Source organism: Macaca mulatta, chromosome 5 (genome assembly GCF_049350105.2).
Source record: "Macaca mulatta isolate MMU2019108-1 chromosome 5, T2T-MMU8v2.0, whole genome shotgun sequence".
NCBI classification, from domain to species: Eukaryota; Metazoa; Chordata; class Mammalia; order Primates; family Cercopithecidae; genus Macaca; species Macaca mulatta.
Genome location: NC_133410.1, coordinates 117,173,080 through 117,198,554, shown reverse-complemented (window position 1 = coordinate 117,198,554; position 25,475 = coordinate 117,173,080). Strand labels below are relative to the sequence as shown.

The window sequence follows — 25,475 nt, the reverse complement described above, 5'->3', positions numbered from 1 at the left end:
TAGGCAAGACTAGAATCTAAAAACAGGTGTACTATAGTTTTTGAAACACAATTTTTCTGTCTGCAGTTTCCTGTACTAAAGACAAATCATGCTAGGACTGGTCTGCTTTATTATACTTGGCCTAATTATTTGTATACCGTGCAGCAAGAATAATTATTTTTACATAGGCTTTTAAATTGGCTTTGAATAGCATTTTTATTCAGTTATCCTATTTTATGACTTTATCTTTAGGGAATTAGATGTACAAAACATATTTTTACAAGCATATTTTCAACTGTTACATATAAGGGAAAATTGGAAATAATCTAATATCCAAGAACATGGGGTTCGCTAAATGAATTATGGTTACCTTAATATTACATATAATGTATGATACCATAGTAACTGTAAAACTGCAAGACAGATATATAAATACTATATAAGAAGAAAATAGTGCTGAGGTAGGCAGATCACCTGAGGCCAGTAGTTTGAAACCAGCCTGGCCAACATGGTAAACCCCTATCTCTACTTAAAATACAAAAAATCAGCTGGGCATGTTGGCACACGCCCGTAGTCCCAGCTCCTTGGGAGGCTGAGGCATGAGAATCCCTCCAACCTGGGAGGCAGAGGTTGCAGTGAGTTTAGATTGCATCACTGCACTCCAGCCTGGGTGACAGAGCAGGACTGTATCTCAAAAAGAAGTATCAAATTAAGAAGAAACTTCAATCTTAATAGAAACTGTAGAATCTCAATCATTCATATCAAAGGTTATGGTTTTACAAAATGGGAAAATGCTATGTGATCGATACTCATGGCTACAGAAAAAGGTGTAGGGAATGCAGTTCAGATCTGACGCTCACTGACGGCAGCTGCAGAGGCGACTGAGTATAGACATGGGTTCTAGTAGAAGGGCTTAGAAATGCTTTGTGTTCCAGATTTGTAAGTGTGCCTTGTGGTGTATATGAAGTGTTTAAGATATATTAAATATGTAAATATAACTTAAAAATTAAGATATTTTTATCTATAGTTTATTATAGTTTTAATATTTAGAAGAATTTAATCTGTTCAAGAAAGATGCAAAACATTGATCAAAGAAAGCATGTTCCTGCATTTATAAACTGCAATAATGAATAACAGATGTTTATACATTGAGCTTAAAGATTTAAGAAAAACTAGGTCTTGAAACAGAATTTGATTGAATTGAATATCAGTTGAAACAATCTGAGGATGAATTTCTTAACAGACACAAGAGCTTTCTTAGACCTTAAAAAAGAAAACTCTGTTGTCACTATAAAACCATTAAAAAATCAACTTGTGGAATAAAATATTCACAATATAATAGTTCTCAGCAAATCTTACTTATATGGCAGGTGCTATGCTTGTGTATTATCTAAATTAATCACAATAACAACCCTAGGAAATATTGCTAGCCAGATTTTTTTTTTAATCGAAATGAAGTGAAGAGACAACCCACAGAATGGGAGAAAATATTTGCAAACTATCCATCTGACAAGAGATTAATAACCAGCATATATAAGGAGCTCAAACAACAGGGAAAAAATCTAATAGTCTGAGTAAAAAAATAAGCAAAAGTTCCAAATAGACATTTCTCAAAAGACAGACAAATGACAAACAGGTATATGAAAAGGTGCTTAACATCACTGATCATCACAGAAATACAAATCAAAACTACAATGAGCTATCATCTCACCCCAGTTAAAATGGCTTCTATCCAAAAGATAGGCAATAACAAATGCTGGTGAGCATGTGGAGATAGGGGAATCCTTGTACACTGTTGGTGGGAATGTTAGTTAGTAAAGCCACTATGGAGAACAGTACGGAGGTTCCTCAGAAAACTAAAGATAGAACTACCATATGATCCAGCTATCCCACTGCTGGGAATATATCCAAAAGAAAGAAAATCAGCACATCAAAGAGATATCTTCACTCCCATGTTTATTGCAACATTATTCACAATAGCCAAGATTTGGAAGCAACATAAGTGTCCACTGATGGATGGATAAAGAAAATGTAGTACATATACACACTGGAGTACTATTCAGCCATAAAAAAGAATAGGATCTCATCATTTGCAACAACATGGATGGAACTGGAAGACATTATGTTAATTGAAATAAGCAAGGCACAGAAAGTCAAACTTCACATGTTCTCACTCATTTGTGGAATCTAAAAATTAAAACAATTGAACTTATGGTGACAGAGGTAGAAAGATGGTTACCAGAGGCTGGGAAGGACAGTGGTGGGTGGTGGGGCAGGCGAAGTGGAGATGGTTAATGGATAAAAAAATATAGTTAGATAGAATGAGTAAGTTCTGGTAATGAGTAAGGGTGACTACAGTCAATAATAATTTATGTATTCAGTACATTTAAAAATAACTAAAATTATAACTGAAATGTTTATAACAAAGTGATGAATGCTTGAGGTGATGGATACCTCATTTACCCTGATTTGATTATTACACACTATATGGCTGTATCAGAATATCTCATGTACCCCATAAATATATACACCCACATTGTACCCATAAAAATAAAAAAAATAAAAATAAATTAAGATGATGTATGTTGCCCAAGGTCAGAGAGGAAGTAGCAGAGCCTAGATTTAATCAGGAATCTGACCTCAGGAGCCTCTGTTCCTAAATGGTATACCACAGCCTCTAGTACCATTCCATATGAAAAGGTCAACAATAGCATCAGTGAAAAAGATTAAGAGACAATCAATTATGAACTTGGTTTTTATTTTCATTTCTTAAATTTCAACTTTTATTTTAGATCAGGGGTACAGGTTTGTTACCTGGCTATATTGCATGGTGCTGAGGTTTTCTAGATTACAGTACAGGCAATTCTTCAGTCTTTATAATTTTGTAAAGATCAATATAGACTTAGAAAAAAATTAACTTATAATTCACTATTATTGTAGGGTAAAAAGAAAAGGAGCCTGTTAAAAATTTCCCTATCACCCGTATCTGCCATTTAATTATAGTTAATATTACTAATAAGCCACCATATTAAATCTGTAATACAGTTAGGTATATAATTTTATGTTAACAGCATCCAGTTTAGCTAAGAAATCTCATGCCCATAAAGTTTTTCCTAAACACCAAGACATCTTACCTTTTTCTTTTCTTTTTATCTTTTTTTGTTTGTTTGTTTTTTGAGACAGAGTCACGCTATGTCACCCAGGCTGGAGTGCAGTGGTACAATCTTGGATCATTGTAACCTCAGCCTCCCAGGTTCAAGCGATCCTCGTGCCTCAGCCTCCGTGTAGCTGGGAATACAGGCACGCCATCATGCTCAGCTAATTTTTGTATTTTTAGCAGAGACGGGGTTTTGCCTTGTTGGCCAGGTTGGTCTCGAACTTCTGGCCTCAAGTAATCCATCCATCTCAGCCTCCTAAAGTGCTGTGATTACAGGTGTGGGCCATTGCACCCAGCCAGCTTTTTCTTATTAACAGTATTTGAGACTAACTTGTTTGTAAAATTCTTTCCAGCCAAAATGGGGAGGTACCAATATGCTTACGGATGTAAGCGTGCTTTGTGAGTGATGGGATTCTATTTCAGAAGTGCCCACAAAATTTGTTAAGTATTTTTACTAACAAGTTCTTGAAAACTGACAGAAGATTCACTGCTTACCAAAAAATTATCATGTATTTCTGAAATACTTTCACAACAAAAGTCACATTGAAAAGAGTCCTTGTCAGATCATTACAAGTTTTTATACTGCCACTAAGTCCTACATCTTTTTTAGTGTGGTAAGATTTTTAATTTGGGAAATGGGAAAGCTTGATGGTATCTTGATGACACTTTCTTCTGAGAATGGCTTGGTAAAAAAAAAAAAAAGAATAAGGAAAAAGATATAATTGAAAAATTAGCTACACACAGTAACTGTACTTCTGAACTTTAGGGGAGATATGCTTGGGTAGAGGGCAGATATTTTTATTTCTGGTACTTATTTTCCATCCCATATTCAGGTAGATTGGACTACTTTGGTTCTACACCCAGTTTTCATAAGAAGAGAAAGATACAGCCTAACAAACAGAGATAGAAAGTAATTAGTGGTTATTTGAGAATGCAGGTGGGAATGGCAGTGACTGCAAGTGGGCTGGAAGTTTCTTTTTGGGTGACAGAAATGTTCTAAAATTAGTAATGATGGTTGCATAATTCTGTAAATTTATTAAAAATCATTTCATTTTACCCTTAAAACAATTTAACTTTATGATGTTATCACTCAAGTAAGCTGTTAAAAAAGGTATAGCCCACCAGGTGCGGTGGCTCACTCCTATAATCCCAGCACTTTGGGAAGCAGAGGCAGGTGGATCACTCGAGCCCAGGAGTTCGAGACCAGCCTGGGCAACGTGCCAAAACCCCGTCTCTCCTAAAAATACAAAAATTAGCCAGGTGTGGTGGGGTGCACCTGTAATCCCAGATACTCAGGAGGCTGAGGCGCAAGAATCGCTTGAACCTGGGAGGCAGAGGTTGCAGTGAGATGAGATGGTGCCACTGCACTCCAGCCTGGGCAACAGAGTGAGACTTGGTCTCGGAAAAAAAAAAAATAATAGCCCATCAAGATAAATTATTTCTAAAGAACTAGAAAACCAAGGAACATCCCATACCCTCTTATTAACTTCCGGGCTCACTCATCCCTTTAAAGTGTTGTACTTACCAGCTAAACACTACTTTTACAGTGACTCTGAAATAATAAACATTTCCAAGTTTTCTACAGACAAGATCAAGAACTATCTAATGAAAAGCAAACTATTTAACAAAATTTGTGTAAACTGTGCTCTAAAAATAAACTTGTAACTAAACAACATGAAATGACAAAAAAGATGGATTTTCTAGCAAAATTCATCAAAATTTACGATGAGTTAAATTAAAAGGGGGAAAAATGGTCTATATCTCACACACACACACAAATGGCCAGGTAGACCATTTAATACTTGTTGAAATGAATACAGTATTTACCCACAGCAAATGTTAGCTGTACAAATTTGAAAACAACAAACTGTAGAACTGAGAGTATCTCACAAGCAGGGATGCTCTGCAGTCCACAGTGTAGCATACAGAGATGGTGGAAGACTGCTCACCTTATCAACTGTTTTTGCCTTAATGACGCTGATATAATAAAGTACCTTCAATACAACTGGAAGTTCCACAGGATATTTTAAAATTTGGCTTCTTTTTGTGGACATTTCCTAGCTGTGAGGCTTTCTATTGGTGACTGGAAAATTTGATGATTAACTGTGATTCTTAGCATATTTTGGAAAGACAGAAATCGCAGCCCTGGGATTGTGAAGCTAAAGCTCTCCAGAAGGAGAAGAACCTTAAAAGAAGATGGAGTCACATGGGAAGTTGCTTTAATAATCCATGGTACAATAGGGAACATGCAGTAAGGTGAATGAATGGATAAATGAAAAAATAAAGGAGTGAATAGATAAATAGGTAGGGAGGTAGATTATTTAGATAGGTAGGTATGTTAATGGAAAGATAGAAAGGGTTACCCAAACCCTGAAGATAGAAGAAGACTATAAAACAAGGTCAAAGACTAGGGAATATTTAAAATAATTCTTCACATTTCCATTCAAATTTACCCTAAATGAGAGGTTCTCAAAGTTAACGTGTGAGAATTGGGGAGCATATCATGCATTGGAGCTTCTCCCAAATGATGGTTTATGCTCGCTTTCCCCAGCTCCATTCTTGACAAATCTAGAGTTTCAGTAGGGTGGGGAAGAGGGGACTCCCTAAATAGTGTCTTCCTTCTTGATGTAGATGTTTTCAGTGTTTAGTACAAAGAGCAAGGCTGAGGCCAGGCACGGTGGCTCACGCCTGTAATCCCAGCACTTTGGGAGGCCAAGGTGGATGGATCATGAAGTCAGGATATCCAGACCATCCTGGCCAACATGGTGAAACCCCGTCTCTACTAAAAATAAAAAAATTAGCCAGGCATGGTGGTGTGCACCTGTAGTCCCAGCTACTTAGGAGGCTGAGGCAGGAGAAACACTTAAACCCAGGAGGTGGAGGTTGCAGTGAGCCGAGATCGCGCCACTGCACTCCAGCCTGGGCGAGTGAGTGAGACTGTGTCTCAAAAAAAAAAAAAAAAAGAAAGAAAGAGTGAGGTGGAAATTTGCGACTTTCCACCCCTTTCTGGACTTACTGCTAGTGAAATATGACATCCAGAATAAGCTGAGTTGAAGGCTTATCTTTGTGTTAAAATGTTTATCTACTTAGCAGATGAACAAAAGAAGTCCCTATAATATAAACAGACATTTGCACTTTCAATAACCTAAACTATCATTTTACTAATTCACAAAAGAACTTTACAGGATAGATATGTGGTCACTAGAATAATTTCATACAAGATAGACACGTTGTCACGAGAATCATTTCATACAACTTGCATTACCTGTTCCATGTTTAATGGTCAAACAAAAGCAGTCAGCACTTGTTTAGGCCAAACACCCTGGGGGCTTTATCAGTAAGGTTAACTATAACAGCCTAACTGAACAACAGTGATAATTATCTGCTTCTACATTCCTAGCTTTCATTATATACCCCAAAGATTTATATACCTAGAAACTGATTCTCTTAGGTTTCAATACCTTAGGGTTTAATTTACTCTGTAATAGGAGGCTGCATAGATTACCTATTGAAGTGAGAGGTGTTGAAAACCTTAAAAAAATCCCATTTAGTCATTTTTGTTTTGCTTTGTTTAGAGAGGGTGTCTTTCTGACATCCAGGCTGCAGTAAACTCCTAGGCTCAAGGGATCCTCCTGCCACAGCCTCCCGAGTAGCTAGGACTGCAGGTGCACACCACCATGCCAGCTAATTTTTTAAATAATACTTTGTAGAAATATGGTCTTGTTATGTTGCCCAGGCTGGTCTCATACTCCTAGCCTCAAGTGATTCTCCCCCCTCAGCCTCCTAAAATGCTGGGATTATGGGTGTGAGCCACCACAACCAGTCCCATTTAATAGTTTTAAAATAAGATATTTAAGACTGATATTGGAGTTAATATTTTCTCCTAAGAATAATGGCTAGTCTAGGGAAGAAAGAAAAGCAAAACCTGAGTCTAATAGTTTAACATTATATTCCCGTAAACCACATAACACTCTCTAAATGAAACTAGAGATCTCCTTCTAAGTAAATAGATCACAGTCAAAGTCAACAGTATATCATCCTTGTCAACAACAAAAAATTTCCTAGATTTGAAAGAATAATCTTGTTGCAGAAAAGTCAGGATAAAAAATGAAATAAAGAAAAAGAATAGTTCCCTTAAAATAACTTTATAATTCTCTATTTTAATACAGCTCTTGTATTCCATGACCTTCAGATTATTTTAGAAATCCACATATTGATTGCTGCCTCTACCACATGGAGACCAGTGTATATATTTCATACTATTTCAAAAAAAAAAGTTGCAAAGCCTAATAAAAACAGGCCACTGAAATGGGTATTTAAAAATGACTTCTTGAAACATTGCTTGCTGTTTACTAATGCAATGGAAGAGATATTACCACTCTGTTTTGAGATTTAAGCAAAGTTACCTTTAAGCAAAAATCTATAGAAATGAGTTAGATAATCCTGCTCTGTATGGAGATAAAGGCAGAGACTTGAGGAGAAACATTTAACCAGGTGCTGTGGCCAGTACATTTGGTGTTTACAGCGGATGGCACGTGCCTAAGAACAGGAAGTTTACTCAATCCCTGTGCTGCTGCAGAAATGGCACCTAGATATACTTCAATATCATTTCCTTATAGGAGTCTAACATCTAGAATTAGACGCTGTTATTTATTTAAAATATAATGGGTTACTGGTTATCACATTTGTGCTTTGTGCTCTGTGCTAACAAAATGAGTTCAAGAAATAGCTTAATACAGCCTGAGAGGTTTAGGGGCACATTTCCTAGAAGCAGGAATTGGGCACTGAAAAATTATTAAGGAGAAGGTTGGTTCTAGAATCTGTACCTTGAGCAGTTTAGTTCCATCACTTCTGCAATTTACTAAGTCTTAGTATAGGGTATTGTGGAGTGGGGACCATGAGGGCTAGAAAGCTCCTAGTGTCCTGAAGTCCTATGCTTCAGTCCACCTGGGTTCTTCAAGATAGAGCAGGGTCTTCATTAAAAGGAAAGGAAAAAAGAGAAAGGGAGACAACACAGAAGACCTAGAAAGGACTGAAAACCCTCCATTTTTCATTCTCTTATGCCAACCACAAAAATGTTCCACAAATGAAGTAATAAACAATGTAGACCATTCACATACAGTCTATACTATTTTCTGCTTCCATTTAAAAATGCAACGCTGTTTTCTTTGTTAACTTTTAAGTTCAGGGATACAGGTGCAGGTTTGTTGCACAGGTCAATGCGTGTCATAGGGGCTTGTTGTACAGATTATTTAATCCCCCAGGTATTAAGCCCAGCATCCATCAGCTATTCTTCCTGATACTCTCCCTCCTCCCACCTTCACCCTTCGGTGGGTGGGCAGCAGTATATTTTGTTTCCCTCTATGTGTCCATGTGTTCTCATTATTTAGCTCCCACTTATAAGTAAGAGCACGTGGTATTTGGTTTTCTGTTCCTGCATTAGTTTGCTAAGGATAATGGCCTCCAGCTCCATCCATGTCCCTGCACAGGACATGATCTCATTCTTTTTAATGGCTGCATAGTATTCCATGGTGTATATGTACCACATTTTCTTTATCCAGTCTATCATCAATGGCCATTTAGGTTACTCCATGTCTTTGCTATTGTGAATAGGGCTGCAATGAACAGACATGTGCAACTGTCTTTATAACAGAACGATTTATGCAGAGCTGTTTTTCCAGAGTTGCTTTTGCATGAGTGACTAAATAAGCCACTGCTTTCAAGTGTTTTGAAATTATAAAAAGGTATACCTTCTCTAAAGCTATTAAGTTTGTTGTAATAGGCTGTAGGTTCTCCTAGAATTTAAACCGTTACGTTGCTTTTAAATAAATAATTGTCTCTCAAAAGCACTTATTTGACCAGTGCTTCCAATCATAGGCTTCAGAGATTGGTTTCTGCAAATAACCTAATAATGATGATTTATGTTATTCAAATTTGGCTCTAGGAAGAGGGACCCAGATATCTCAACCCAACCCAACACTTCATTGAAGACATGAGGTAGAGACACAAAGAGAATAACCTTAGAGATGAAATGTACCTAAAAGATTAAAATCGTTAATCTAACAGAATGCCATTTAAACAATGTTAAGGAATGCAAGTGACAATGATATTGATACTTAAAATATACCTATATTTATCTATTGAATTTTCATTTATTCTAATAAATCAAGGAAATGAAGAAACTGCCATAAAATGTAAATTTCCACAATTTTCACTAGAAAGTTTGTATACTTAAAAAAATCACTTGGAAATAAATTTGGTTTATTCATCATAGTACTTAAGTACTGTTTTAGATAATATTAGTGGTTTAGTATATGGATATTCAGAATGGCTACCAATAGACATAGTCTCCTAGGGAAAAATAAGGTTCTTTAGAACTAAATCCCTATGTTGTTAGTTCTAGAGCAAGTAAACTAATCCAGTAACCTTCAGGGAATGACGCATTTCTCTCTTAAAACAGGCAGAACAGCTCACTCAAGACTTTCATTTCCATTTGTGACCAACTGTGCTGGTTCACAAAGTTGCAAAGCAAAGTTTCTAATAAACAAATGCGTCTTTTGTTGCCTACTCTACTGAAGTAATGCCCCCTGTACAGAGCTTGAACATTCCTCACAAAGCTTTGGTGGCTGTTGGCACAATAATGATCGTGGAGTGTCTATTTGTACACCGTTAATTATGCTGTGATCCCTAGTGAACTGCCTGTTTTTCTTTTGCAAAAACCTAGAACACGGTATACAGCTTATTTTGTGTTTCTTTTAGATATATTATAATACAAGAAATTTAGTTCCACCATATCCAAGCTGTCCCTTCAGAAGGTGATCAGAAGAGAGAAATGAGTTTGGAAAAGAAAATGAATAGGTGAACAAAAGTAAGAGTTTCTGCAATAAAGCCTTAAAAGAGAATAAAAATGTGGAAAAGTGAAGGTAGACACTGGAGCTGCATTTAAATAGTTCTTAGGAGCCCAAAGTAAGACATGTTCTGTAAAAGTAAAACTTACAGGGGGATCAACCCTTGTCATTAAAATCCGGAGTGTCTGGATCAAAAACCAAACTGTGGTGGGAACTGTGGGCAGGTGCTTTTACACAGCGACGTGATATTAAAATTCTACAGACTGAACTGAAATATTTCTACTGTGGCAATCGTAAATCATATACAAAACCACAATTAAAACTAATTTAACATGTGAAAAAGTCAGATACTCTATCAGGAACAGTTCATTATTATAGGTAAATAAACACAGCATAAGTATATAATAAATTTTAGATTAATAATATATACAATATAATTATGATTATTTATATAATCAAGGCTTTCATTTGAGGCCTTGATGCTCATCTTTGCACACTGTCAGTTTTTCATTTTCATATTCTTTTCATATCCCTCGTATATATATGAAGGCAAATGATTTCAGGAATCTAAACCCCGAGAAAACATGGGGAACAGAGAATAACTTTTGCTGTGATATCTACTTCTGCAGTGAGTAGAGAAACAGAAATAGAATATAAATCTGAGGTGAGCCAGAACTCATTTCTTTACTTCCTATTTGAAGCTGATTTCCCCTACACCTTCTCTGACAAATCACAGGCCAAAGAGTTCCTGTGAGTAAATATCTCCCAATTACCAATAATATAGAACTTCCTACAGAATGTCTCACTGATAAATTAGCACACAAGCTTCTACCCTATTCTAATTCATGGATAAGGAACACTGGAAAGTTATTTTGAAACAAATCCCATTAAAATGTAATTTAAGCTATAATCAGAAAGGAGCATAAAAACTGCACTGAATTGCTGGTAGAATCATAAATTGGTACCATTCTTTTGAGAATATCTTTGTAAATATGTGATGAGCTTTAGAAATGCTTTTATCTTTTGACACAGTAATTCTACTACTGTTCAGATTTTGAAATTGCGGATAAGTGATTCTGGATCTGTAAGACTAAAAAACCAGAACCACACTGTCCATCAAAATGGGACTAGTTGCATTATAAATAAATGTATATATTATATAAATAAAATTGTGTTATATAAATTACATGGTTACTGGAAGGGTGATACTACATGGAACATTTACTTCACTTTTTATCTTTTTTTTTTGCTTTGAAAAAATAAGCAGCATGTTTTAATTTTGCTGCCTAAAAAGACAAAGGTTGTTCTTATTTTTTAAGAGAAGGGGTCTCAATCTGTCACCAAGGCTGGAGTGCAGAGGCACAATCATAGCTTACTGCAGCCTGTAACTCCTGGGCTCAAGCAATCCTCTTGCCTTAGCCTCCTGAGTAGCTGGTACTACAGGGTGCACAATACTATGCTTGGCTAAAATAATTATTCATTCAATAATATTTAGTGAGTGCCAACTATGTACTAGTCACTGTTCTAGGGATACAACAGTTTTAAAACAGTCACTTCCCTCATGGAGCTTGAATTCTGCTAATGTAAGACAACAGTAATTAAAGATTAAAAGTGCTACAAAGACAAAGCAGGATGGGACATTAAAGTAACAGGGTGACTATTCAAATTAGGCTCACCAGACTTATGAGAAACACTCAATTTAAAATTTTAAATGAAAAACCATTGTCAGAAAAAAAAATCAGTGCACCATCAAGTCAAAAGAACATCAGGAACATCAATGTTCCAATCTACTGAGATCCAATTACAGTAAATGCCCTCTAGAAACCTGTACTAATATAACTTTCTAAAACTAAAAAGATTCCTCTGAAAATGCTCCCATACTTACTCAATTATGGATTTTTACCTTTGAGTTCTTTTCCATTTATAATAGATCAAAATAGCATGTGTATAGTATTCTAATTACACTAGTCATAATGGACTTTTATTTAATTGATCATCCCAGTGCTGTTTTTTTAAGTAAGTGTTTAATGCATATTAGGCTTTTTAAAAAAGGCTAAAGATGCAATATTATAAGCAGAGGAAGAATAAAAACAAAAGCATTATGTGGAGACATAAAAGTTAAAGCTATCAAATATCTAACAAGAATTCAGAATTTGACCTTCAGTGCAGACATTTTTCAATTTTATCTAAAGTAAATGGGATAGAAGCTACAGGTACAGAAAACTTTTAAAACTGTACCCTGGGTTGAATGAAAAACAGTGACCAAACTCAAGATATCAGTACTTGCCGGTTAAATATGTAGCAATTGTTAATACTATTGCTGATAGCCTAGAAGGTAAAGTAAATAAACAGCCAGCCAACAAAGACAGAATTATTTATGTCCTCCTGTTCTGTGCAGAATTGGGTCCTAAGTGCTAAGGAAGGCAGCAGAAGAGAAGCTGGCTCCTGTCCTCAAGGCATTTTTGATTAGTAACTGCTTTCTCCCCCCTTCCCAAGCAGAAGTCACTTAAAAAGAACAATGAGAGATAAAAACTTTTACAGATTAGAAAACAGCCTGAAATAACATTTGAAGTTTAGTAAAACCATATGCCAGGTAGATGTAAAAGTGAAAAGAAAATCAAATGACGGAAATAAAATGGGAAAAAGACTGGTTATACATAACTTAACAGGAATTTTTAAAACGTCTAGGGTATATAAAAACTGAAAATAAATGCAAAAAATTAGCCAGGTATGGCGGCGGGCCGCCTGTAGTCCCAGCTACTTGGGAGGCTGAGGCAGGAGAATGGCGTGAACCCAGGAGGTGGAGCTTGCAGTGAGTCGAGATTGCGCCACTGCACTCCAGCCTGGGCGACTGAGCGAGACTCCGTCTCAAAAAAAAAAAAAAAAAAAAAAAAAAAAAAAAAACAAACAAACAAAAAAAAACCAAACCTGAAAATAAAATCAGAAAGAAGTAAAACAGTCTCTCTGTTAATAGCCTTTTAAAATGCCAAGCTCCACCTATCAGCAGTGAATAGAAAATCAGCCAAGTAGTTATCCTATTTGGTTTGGCACTGGTCTATCTATGGGAGTGAACTATGATCAAAACTGTTTTCTGAAGGGTGAAATGGGCTTAGAAAAACACAGGATGATTAAAATCGCTGTCTCTAAACCTGAACATAATGCCAAGAGGTAGTCAGGAAACATTACAAACTCAATGTTCAATTAGCATTAGGAAGCTAAAAGATGTAATTTTATAGTTAATCTTATTTCCATTAAATCTAATTGTCATTGATGACCCTATATAAATAAAAGTGCTTGCCTATAAATAATCACTTTAATTGCTTTTTAAAATATAAACATGCTATCAAATATTTATATTTAAAAATATCAAAGAATTATACTTCTTTGCTTCCCATGAAACAAAGAAACAGCCTAGAAAATGAGTTGTTTTTATTGTTTCTAAAATTATCTCTTACAGCATAATCTGCATCGGTAAGAATAGGACATTGGGAGCCCATTTCCAAAGCTTATACCAAACCAAACGAGACCAAAAATGACATTCTGGTTAATGTGCCTGGTTAAGATACCTTAGAGGCAATCTTAAAAATGGCAAAAGTGATTATGGGTTAATGGGGGGTATCTTTAAAGGAAAATAATGAATTCCATCTAAGAGTTCATAGCTCTAAGAACAAAGAAAAAGCAGATGCTTACAACTCATGTACCAAAACACACTTGCCATTTCCTTCCAGTCAGACACCTCCTCTTCCATTTCTTATCACAGTAAATGGTACCACCATCCAATCAGGTCTTCGGAGTAAACAAATGTTAGCTATTATCCAACTTCAAACTCCCGCCCCTGCTCACCTGAAAATCACTCCAAATCCTGTCCGTTTTAACCTCCCATCTATTTACCCCTGCTCTCTTTTCACAGACATCTCTTACTTACAGAGGACAGACGTAAGTCCAAACAAATCAACAGCCACAACAAATTTTAAATGGATTCAATCCATCCACTAACAAGATACATACAAGATTATTTTGTAAATAAAAGGCTGATAAAGTATTAGGAATAGCAGGCATTACTAGTACTTTTACGAGTAGAGTACAAAGTAAAAGTATTAAGAGAAAATAGATAATAGAGAACAGCTCACCAAGAAAATATAAAAAGATGGACATTCTTACACAAGGGAAAACTGACAGCTCCACAATCATGGTATTTAATGCAGCACTCCCTTCCTCTCTGCTTTTGTTCCTAATCTATTTCCTGCTTTACTGACCTCGTTAAAGACCTTAAACGGCTCCCTATGACCTAAAAGTCCATTGCTTATTTTGACTTAAGAAAAAATTCATGATAGAAAATCTCAAACATAATGAAAGTAGAAAATACTACAGTGAACCCCATTAGCTATAACAATTATCACAGGAAATCTTTTTTGTTTCTTAATCTGTCCTCTACTCTGTATTTTTGGAAGCAATCTCAGAGACCATGTAATTTAATCTGTAAGATAGAGATTCTTTTTTCCCCAACATGACCCTAATGCCATTTTTACACCTAACAAAATTAACACAATTTCCTTAAAAAACAAATACCTAGTCAGGTCACCTTTATCCAATTACTTATTCTCAAGACTGCTTTTTAGATGGCGGCATGTCCTTCTGACATCTACTGTTTCTTAGCATTGCTTACAAGGCTTTTCATAATCTGGCCCCTACCTTCACTTCTAGCCTCGATTTTTGAAACTAGTTTTTTCTATTCCCTAAATCCTGCACTTCCACCATATTTACTGAATTTCTGTTCATTTCACATGTAATATCCCCTCTTATCAAGCTTTATGTATAATTTTTTAGTGGCCTAAACTTCTTCCCAACCCCATCCACTTGCTTACACACTTGCCTCTCATGCTTCAGGTCTCAGCAGATGTCACATCTTCCAACAAACCTTTCCTGCTACAACTTCCTGATATGTGCTACTGGACCTAGAAATGAACTTTCAAATACAGCACTTGCTACCCAGTTGGGTTACAAAACCCAGTGTCCCCTCTCCCCTAAATTCCTTTTTAAAAAGAAACACCAATTTATAACATTCTGCTTCTTAAGAAACCAACCTTCCCCTCCTGGGTGGTTTGTGCCCAACATGTTCATGGTATGGCTACTATTCTTTACGTCTACCTTTTGACCTATATTCATGCACGATTATACAAATCTCTTAAAAATGGTGTTCTGTAAGTGCAAATCAGACTTGTTCAAAGGCTGCCAATAGTAAGAAAATACACAAAATTACTTGAACATAATATTCAATAATCATAAAGCTTTCACATGTGAAACATATCTGGATGTGATAAAGACAGGTACAAAAAGGATAGTGGAAAAAGAAAATCCTAACTCCAAAATAGGGCTTCAGAATCCTACAGTTACAGGAGCAGAAAAAGGCTTCATTTTATTCTGAAAATGACAGCTTTTTTTTTTTTTTTTTGAGACAAAGTCTCACTCTGTTGCCCAGGCTGGAGTGCAGTGGCACGATCTCGGCTCACTGCAACCTCCTTCTCCCGGGTTCAAGCAATTCTTGTGCCTCAGCCTCCCGAGTAGCTAGGATTACAGGCGTCTACCATAATGCCCAGCTAATTTTTGTATTTTTGGTAGAGACAGGGTCTCACCATGTTGGCCAGGCTGGTCTCAAACTCCCGACCTCAGGTGATCCACCTGCTTCGGCCTTCCAAAGTGCTGGGATTACAGGCAAGAGCCACCGCACCTAGTTGGCAGCAACTTTAAGAACAAGAATGTACTCATCAAGGGCATTATTGCTCTTCAACAGATAATGGCCTAAATACACACTTTCTTTGCAGAGGTTTTTACTGATGTGCAATCAGAAACCTTAATTTGAAGATCGACAGTCAAAAAGAGTTTTCTAGGAAATGTTGGTTGACCACTTTGTGCAGCTTTCCTTACCTACAATAAAATCATGCAAAACTAAGTAAAAGTGAAAATGTCTCCAAGCCTTTAACAATCTAATTTATATTGCAAACCCAAGTGATTATTATATTGTGGCTTTGTTGTTATTTTAAGCTTTTATTTGGAAAAGTATTTAAAAATATACACTTTAAACAATTTCATCAACATTGTGATCATGCAAAGCTAATTGGGCTTTATCACTATTATGCTATATTCCTCTGCCAAAAATATATTTTTATTTCAGTTTAACAACACTAGATTGGAATATTTTCCAAGTGTTTAAAAATTTTGACCATGTATCCTATTAATGATTTAAATTTATATAGCCTGTGCTTGACTCGGCAGCACATATACTAAAATTGGAACGATACAGATATTAGCATGGCCCCCGCACAAGGGTAATAACACAAATTTGTGAAGTGTTCCATGTAAAAAAATAAAAAATAAATTTATATAGCCTAGACTTAAGAATAAGAGCTATAGCTAACACTCATAAGTACTTACTATTGCCCAAACACTATAGTTCTAAATGTTTTGGTTATCTTATTTAATCTTCCCCACAACTCTATGAGATTAAATATTATTACCCATATTTTACAGATGAGCACAGAGATATTAAGTGAATTGCCCAAGGTCACCAGCTAGTAAGCAGTGAAACCAGCATTTGGTACTTTGGTAGCTCTGACTCGGCAGGCTGTTCTACCCGTCCTTGGGAAAAGCATCATAAATGAGCACACACCTTCAGGGTGAATTCTTACAGCAAAGAAAAGGAAATGGGATAGCACAGCCCTGCTATGTCAGAAGAACCAACATCAAACATCAGTGGATTCTCATAGCAACATCTCTCCCGCTGCTTCCTCTTGACACACAGGAAAAATGTTCCAGAATCAACTGGGAAGACTGGCATTGCATTTATAAATGTAATTCCCAGGCTGGGTCAGTATCTCCTCCAACCTTTCCAATTACGTTCATTTCAGATATAGGGGACAGAAATGCTCCAGAAAAGAACTAGACCATACTTGGAGAAGGAGAAAAGGAGTAAACCCTTCATCTGTATTGTGAACTATGTCGAGAGCAGTATATTACAGTACAGAGAGTCTTGGGGAGACCATGTGCATATGTCTTTAGGCCTCCATCTCCTTTCAACTTGAGGAGCTCTGCTTTTCTTTCTATGTTAGAAGGGGTGCCCAAAATCTCATCTGAAATATGGGTTCCATGGCTAAAGAAGTTTAAAAACTGATAGTGCCATGACAAAGCCCTGGATCAGAAGTCAAGAGACCAGAATCTTTCTCTCAATTTGGCCACAAACAAGTCATGATTAATCCTGGGTCGGTAATTTGCAATCTTGGGTTGTAGTTTTCTCAGTGTAACACCATTACTTTACAGATTTCTACGACTCTTGGCCATATAAAAATATATCATTATATAAAAAGAAAGAAATAAAAGATATGTTAGTGACCTCACCAAAGAAAGTTTAAAAAGGTAAATAAAAATCCCATGTCTCACAGAAAGAAAAGAAGTAGGGTAAGGTAATTTACTGATAAAGAATGTACTAACCATCATATGATCTAGTGCTCAGAACACCACCATGAGATTGGTCCCATCATATAAGAAATCAGTATTTCCCAAACACTTTTTTTTTTTTTTTTGAGACAGAGCTTCGCTCTTGTTGCCCAGGTTGGAGTGCAATGGCTTGATCTCAGCTCACTGCAACCTCCGCTTCTCAGGTTCAAGTGATTCTCCTGCCTCAGCTTCCTGAGTAGCTAGGATTACAGGTGCATACCACCACACCCGGTTAATTTTTCTGTTTTTAGTAGAGACAGGGTTTTGCCATGTTAGCCAGGCTGGTCTCCAACTCCTAACCTCAGGTGATGCACCTGCCTCGGCCTCCCAAAGTGCTGGGATTACAGGTGTGAGCCACCATGCCCAGCCAAGAGTCTTTTTTTAACTTGGTATTTTTATTTAGCTTGATGCAGATAATTTGTGGATAACATATCCATATGAATTTACTATTAATAAATAACAAAAGTTTATTCAATAACCATGGCCCCTACAACATGCCCTTGCTAATCTTAGAAGCAAATTAAACACAGGTCAAGTGTACATTGTAACATCTTAGAATCCTAAAATCCAGGTTCTAACCTGACTCTGCCACTTGATGAGAATTAATGCAATCTCCCAGGTTCTTAGTTTCTTCTGTCCTACCCCTATCACATTCTCAAATAAGGGGCTATGCTAAATGATTGGCCATTGGCATATCATAGTTGATCTTATGCTTTTATTTCTTGTGGCAATCACACAGTTAGAATAAGCCACATGAAAAGGAAAATACATTCATGGAAGAATCACCCATTAGGTTCTAGTCACTACTTAAAGCATCTGAATGGAACAAGAGGAGACTATGGGGGTGCAGGGGAGGCTTCCACCAGGACTGAAACTAATTAAATAAGATCTTAATGAAGAGAGCTCCTGATTCAAGTTTATTAGAGAAGAAATAAGGCATTAAAGAGAATGAAAATATTTTTATAAAGTTGTAGGTAAAGGTCATATTCCCTAGAACAAGAGACGTTAATTAGAAGGTAAACAATGGAAAAGTTATTGGGCAAGCTCAGAGGCCAACAGGAAAGAACAGAAAAAAGTATTATGCTTTATAATGCTAACTGACCATTCTACAGATGCAGATTCAAAATTAGGAAATAATATAATACCAATTAGTATAAACTGGTTAGTATTTATAAATAGTTGGTGCTTTAAAAGGCCTTTTCCAAAATACCTAAAATTGAAATATAATAGTATCCCAAGTAATCTGAAATTGCATATTTTGATTTAAAGTTGGACCATAAATTCCATTAGCATTCATGTTTAAAGGTAGACAATTTACAGTATTAAGCTACATGAGACCTCTATTGTAACAGATTAGCAATCCCAGATTGTATATTTTGTTCTGGGTTGCAGACTATTCCAGTTTTAACATCATACATGACATACACTCCTAAGCCAGATAGCTTTGAGAAAGCAGCTGATTATGTCTTAGAATTTTGTTAATTAAAACTATAAATTCCTATCTCAAATGCTTTTTGGAACAAACAAATGTAAACAACATGAATTCTATCGAAGCTTTTTTATTTGAATCACTTGAGACATTATTTATGGCTGCTTTTGAAAATGTTATGTTTGTTCAGTGATATTTTACAAATAATGTTAATACAGTTTTCCACCAAGTAACATAAAGATATCTGATGAAAGATGGAGAATCTAAATTCATGTAAATTGTAATAAAATAGAAACACCTCTGGGCTCTTTATAAAATAAACCAAACTTAAATGCATTTTCCCCAAACCAACACACACTTACAGAAAGTTATTCAAGGCATAAGACTGCATATAAAACAGGGATTCTACCTTCAACATTAAATTCAGTGAAGCACTTTATATATTGTGACTTCAAGGAAAGCTGGGAAATGTTATAGTTCAACAGGCTTTCTCCTTTACTTTTTATAGAGATTGAAAAGTTAACCTTAAGTCACGAGGCCATTATGTTGGCAATAAATAAATCATTATATCATGTTATACACCTTATTATATACAATTTTTGTCAATTAAAAACACATATTTTAGGCCGGGCGTGGTTGATCAAGCCTATAATCCCAGCGTTTTGGGAGGCTGAGATGGGCAGATCACAAGGTCAGGAGATCGAGACCATCCTGGCTAATATGGTAAAACCCCGTCTCTACTAAAAAATACAAAAAACTAGCCAGGTGTGGTGGCAGGTGCCTATAGTCCCAGCTACTCGGGAGGCTGAGGCAGGAGAATGGCATAAACCGGGAGGCGGAGCTTGCAATGAGCTGAGATCCGGCCACTCGGCCACTGCACTCCAGCCTGGGCAACAGAGCGAGACTCCATCTCCAAAACAAAACAAAACACAAAACACATATTTTAAAAGAAATCTTTATGGCTATTGAATAAAACGTCAAGTACTTATGTTGTACAACTGACCAGAGTTTCTACCTAATTCAAATTAACTATTATGACCGGCTTTTGAGGCAACCCTGAGAGTCACTCCCCAATCCTTTTCATCCCTTTGACTTTCAGGCCAACTACTTCCTTGGGAAACACCACCATCTCTCAGTCAGCAAAGACAGAACCAGAGAGAGAGACTGCAAGTTCAGGAAGAAAGGTTCCAACTACTTTTACTCTCTGTTGCATCTCCTAATGTCATCACTTTCTCAGAGCAGGATTTAGTCACTACTACAAAACACTGCTCAGGAACTGCAGAGCCACTAGCCTGGCATGTGGTGACACATTCCCAACACAATTCTCTAACATTCTGATTTCCTTTCCAAAAATAAATTCAAGCAAAATTAGAACTCTTAAAGATCAGATTGAGATTGAATGTCATTGGCTTTCTCCCCATACCTATGATCCTACACATCTCTTCAGCCCAGCACAGGGTTTTAAAGCTCACTGCTCACACAGGGCTATCTCCTCTGCTGGTTATGAGCTGCAAGGACAGAGTCCATGTCCTGTTTGTGTTGGTGTTCCTGGCCACTAGCCAAGAACTTGCAGCCCAGCCCTAGAATAGCAGCTGAATGAATGTGGCAGCCCACACACTCAAAGACACCAGAATTATCTTACCCTTTCCCAGAGAGCTTCAGGTACCTTTCTTTTCCTAAATGAGTCACTAATGTGTCTGTATAATTATGGTTTCCATATGTGACGCAGAGCCCCAAAATTTCATCTTACTGTGGTTTACTTTCTGTGATTGCATTTTTATTATAAAATATCTTATATAAAAAGGGGGATATAATGGAAGGGAAAAACAGTAAAGCAAAAACCCATATCTAGCTTCCGAGCATTACATATCCACTGGAAACCCTAAAGCAATGCTCCATGAGCGCACGGCCTTTCCACTGCATAGCCCTGAGGTCATTTTTTGATACATAATTCTCAAACTATGTAGTGCTGAAAGACCTTGAAGAGATTCCTTAAATGATTTATGGTTAAAATTTCTATGATTGCAGTCCTGGAAATCATAAAAGAATAAATATATCCTTGGAAAAGACCTCACTTCTCTTTTTCTTCATTTCTTCACAATTCAGCCCCCACCTCTCAAGGAGCTATGTAAAGCATGGCGGGCAAGCTAATGCATCCCCAGAGTTTATGACAGATACTAGTTCTAGTGTTTCCCAAATACTAACATTAATACACACAACTACTGTATGGGGTACAATCGCCCCTAGCTGAGGTATGAGAAGTTAGAAATCTAACAAGTGACAGAGGTAGGATTTGAACGCATCTGAGTCCAGGCTCCTGGGTAACTATGCTATGTTGTGATTTTCTGGGATCTTGGGCTATTTTTACAATTAGAGATGTGACCTAAGGGCAATGGATTTCCATCCTGGTGAGTTCTTTTGGGGAGAGACTGCACTTCTCCCAGCCCTGTCCCCAACCCTTCCTCCTCATAGTTACCACGTAGGAGCAAGCAAACTATCCATGTTTGCCCAGTAAGGTGGCATTCTTTCAAACATTAGCTGGCCCCCCCTTATAACACACAGGCTACAAGCTCTAGGTCACTTGACCTCAGAGCACGTGCAAATGTTTATCAGGCTACCCAGTGACTTACAGAGGAGGCATTTCCTGGAAACATCGTGGTTAGACATTTCATTCAGTGAGGTGTTCAGAGCATCTGAATCACTTTTGTTGCCTAGTAACTTGTTTGTGTTTGGCAGGATGAAGACAACTCAGGCACAGATACAGTCAGACACAAGGCAGGTATCTATTCAGCACAACATCCTCCCAACACTAGACTGCTGATTTAGTGCTTAAACTTGACACTGTTCTTTCCACTTTCTCACTGTTGGTAGAGGCCCCTTCAGTCATTCTCTTTAAGTCAGGAGCATTCAAAAGGCACTATGCTGTACAGAGAATCAACAGATCCTTTGTAGCTGAAATATAGGCTACTCTTTTTCCTATAGAGTTTTGAAAAAAAAAAACTTTTAAGACAAAGCTAATTACAGGGTTCTTACGTATAAAAGGGAAAGGAGTTACATGGTATCATGGAAATTACTTGTCATCCCTAAAAGAATTAGTTCTCCCACATATTCACATATCTGTCCCTTTTTTTGATAACAAGAATTGATTACCACAATATAAGTAGCTTCAGAATCAAGGAGGTTCACCCTCCAATACTGTCGTGAATACAAATATATAGCAAAGCTGGCTAAAGTCACTTTACTAACCTTCATCTTCAAATTTAAGTTAGCATGTGTGCCTGGGTTACTCTAAGAGCCAAAAGTCTAGAACAAATCACTCTGGGCTTGCATTCCATTATACATTCTCTGACAGTTATGGCTTTTCCTCTATTATTTTATGTCTCCGCTACTTTCTCATCATTTCTATGCATTAAATATTCAGAGGAGGAAAAGTGGTTTTAAAAAAGCTGCCCCGCCACCGCCCCAATACTGGGGTTTCTGTTGTTCTTTCATTTTTGCTCTTCTTGTCAGAGGACATGCCCGCTATAGAAACAAGAAAATAAGATGTAGGGTGTGCTTAAATGTTACTCCTAATCTTAGTGGGAAAGTCCTGAGTTCTAGGTTTATTTAATGTTTATGGACAGGAGGACACAAAAATTGTTTAGAAAATTTTATTTTTTCTTCCTTTCATCCAATAATATTCATCCTAACCTTGGGGTTTCAGTATGCCTGATATTCATAAGTACTATTAAAAATCAAATAGATATGAATTACTTCACTTTAACAACTATAAAATGGGTATGAGTTTACTTAGCAAAGGTTTTCAACTTAAGCATATGTTAATCCTTTATCTCCTCCAAAATATTTTTCTTTTAGAAAGGCATATTTAAGGAAAAAAATCTTTCCATATTAAAAAATTCTTGAATTCCACCAGACAAAGTCCAGAACAGACGTAAGAAAAGAATACTCTCATTATCTAGAACTGGCTAACTGTAGACTGCAATTACTAGTGGCAAGAAATAAGGGGGTTGAATCACTCTCCAAAATATTTCCAAGTCCTCAACCACATCTCTCAAGCAAGTTTTCCCACTCTGGGGTTCGTAGTTGATAGGTGGACCTCCTGAAGCCCTGTAAAATGTTTTGGCTCATGCACATAACCGGAAGTAGAAAGCTTTCTATTCTTCAGATTCTCAAAATCGAGTCTAGGTCTTGGGAAATCAAATTGCCAGCAGATAACTGAGGATTTAACCTCTTGAATTTGTTGCTGACTACCTGCTTAATATAAATTTCAGTAACATAAAAGAAGAATGTTTGTTCCCATGCTGTAACTGAAGATTTCTAATAATTAAAGAGCAGTAGAGCCCCATCTATGACAGCAGCCAGTTTACTGCACTGGTATAACCTGCGAGCTAAATTACCACTAATTGTCTCATCTTTTGAAAATGTATTTAAGCTTCATTAAACACGTGAATGTCTGTTATAGCCAGGTGAAGGAGACCGACCTAGTCCCTAGCCTCACAAAGCTTGCAGTCTAGTTGGAGAAACAAACAAATCATTATCACACAGGGAAATAAATGTTTAGATAATTGAAAATTCAAGATGCTATAAGAACACATTGCCAAGGCACCCAACCCAGTCTGGCATTTAAGCTATGAGAATTGGCAAAATATCCAGACGCGGATGACAGCAGGTACTCTCACAGGTTTCTAGCAGACATGTAATAAGAAAACCTTGGCCAGGCGTGGTGGCTCATGCCTGTAATCCCAGCACTTTGGGAGGCCAAGGCAGGCAGATCACCTGAGGTCAGGAGTTCAAACCAGCCTGGCCAACATGGTGAAACCCCATCTTTACTAAAAATACAAAAATTAGCTGGGCGCAGTGGTGGGTGCCTGTAATCCCAGCTATTTGGGAGGCTGAGGCAGGAGAATTGCTTAAACCCAGAAGGCAAAGATTGCAGTGAGCTGAGATTGTGCCACTGTATTCCAGCCTAGGCAACAGAGAGAGGCTCCGCCTCAAAAAAAAAAAAAAAAAAAAAAAAAAAAAAGAAAAAAGAAAAGAAAACTTTCCTCTCAGAGAGGCAATTTAATGATATCTATTAAAAGTACACATATACCTTATGACCTGCAATTCTACTTTACAAGTTTATATAGATATATTGCCTACATGCAAAATAACCTACATACAGTTACTTACTGTAGTATTGTTTAAGAGCAAACGTTGGCCACAACCCGAATGTTGTCCATCAATAGATCGCTATTTTAACTGTGGAACATCCATAAATGGACTCTGTTATTCTGTAACTGCTTTAAAAAAAGAATGAGGAAAGTGTCTTAGTACTCGCTTATTAAATCCTCCTCCATATATTGTAAGGAAAAAAAGCATACATTGCAGAGAAATATAGTATGCTATCTTTTATGTTATGAAGGGGTCTTTATGCATAAAGAAATTCGAAGGATGCATTAGACATTGACAGAGGCTGAGAGGATGGTGGGGGCAGAATTTGGGCAGACTCTGAATGCAAAATGTACGAAAATGGTATACTTAAAAAGTAATCCTTACATCAAGTGTGTGGGACATTGAAAAGGAAAAAAAAAAAAGTAATCCTTTATTTTTCAAGCCCAAGTTATATCAACCCAGCACATTTTTTTGTTGTTGTTTATTATTTTAACACGCTTCTAAAATTGTGCAGTGATTAAATTAGAACATAAGACTGCTTTATTTTCCAAATCAGGGTTCCACTCTCTCCTTTCCTGCCTGTGTCCATCTGCCATCCTGAAGGGGGTTTCCCCGGAATACCTGAGAGTGAGGCAAGTCCTCGGTGTCTCCCTGCTCTGGTTTGTTGACTGAGGATATTCAAGAGATTTTTTAAAGCTCATGAAAGAATTTTGTTTTGTTCACTGCCTCATTTGCAACACTGAAAAGAATGCCTGGCGCACAGAAAGTGTTCAGTAAGTATTTGTGGAATAAATGAATTCTTTTCTTCACTCAGCTTCAATGAGACAGACACCACCACCAGACAAAGGGAAAGATATCAAAACGGTGTCAAATATTTGGAAATAGCTGCCATTCCTAGTACCAGCTCAAAACAGGCATTCTAACCTTAGCAACATTCCTAGAATTATTGTGAACTTCACAGAAGACAAATAATGTTAGAGAATACTGTGCTCAATAATACTAACTACCCACAAATATTTATTTTAAATAATTTGGGATTACACGGCCCTGGCGTCTATCTTAGGGTAAAAATCTTTTTAGGCAACCACCACACTAAACAGCAATGATAAAAAGTAAAAAAAAACCAAAACAGCTATCATCAGGGTCAAATGAACCCTAGTCTTCAGGTGCCCAGAGATATAGCAAGAAAAGAGAAAATCTTTTGTACCGAAAAATGCAACTATTTTTATTTTCAATAATAAAATTATACTTGAAATAAAATTCAAAGTACTCTAGGCAGTGAATTGAGTTGTACTGCTTCAACCACAGCAAGCAAAGCCTCTTCCTCCTCAGTGGGCACAGAATGGGTATAACTACCACAGCTCTTTAATTTTGGTTTAGATAACTATAAAAAACGGAATAACTTTGCTAGTAATTT

At 36.9% G+C, this 25,475-nt stretch overlaps 2 protein-coding genes and 1 non-coding gene across 3 annotated transcripts in view; 1 reads left to right on the top strand and 2 right to left on the bottom strand.

The window, feature by feature from the left end:
* LOC144340954 (uncharacterized) overlaps positions 1 to 25,475 on the bottom strand; it is a 98,391-nt gene that overhangs the window by 13,457 nt on the left and 59,459 nt on the right. The window lies entirely within an intron of this gene.
* SGMS2 (sphingomyelin synthase 2) overlaps positions 1 to 25,475 on the bottom strand; it is a 90,871-nt gene that overhangs the window by 31,799 nt on the left and 33,597 nt on the right.
* Positions 16,242 to 16,346, top strand: LOC114678528 (U6 spliceosomal RNA). The gene has a single exon (XR_003729967.2). It is a non-coding gene; the product is annotated as a U6 spliceosomal RNA (small nuclear RNA).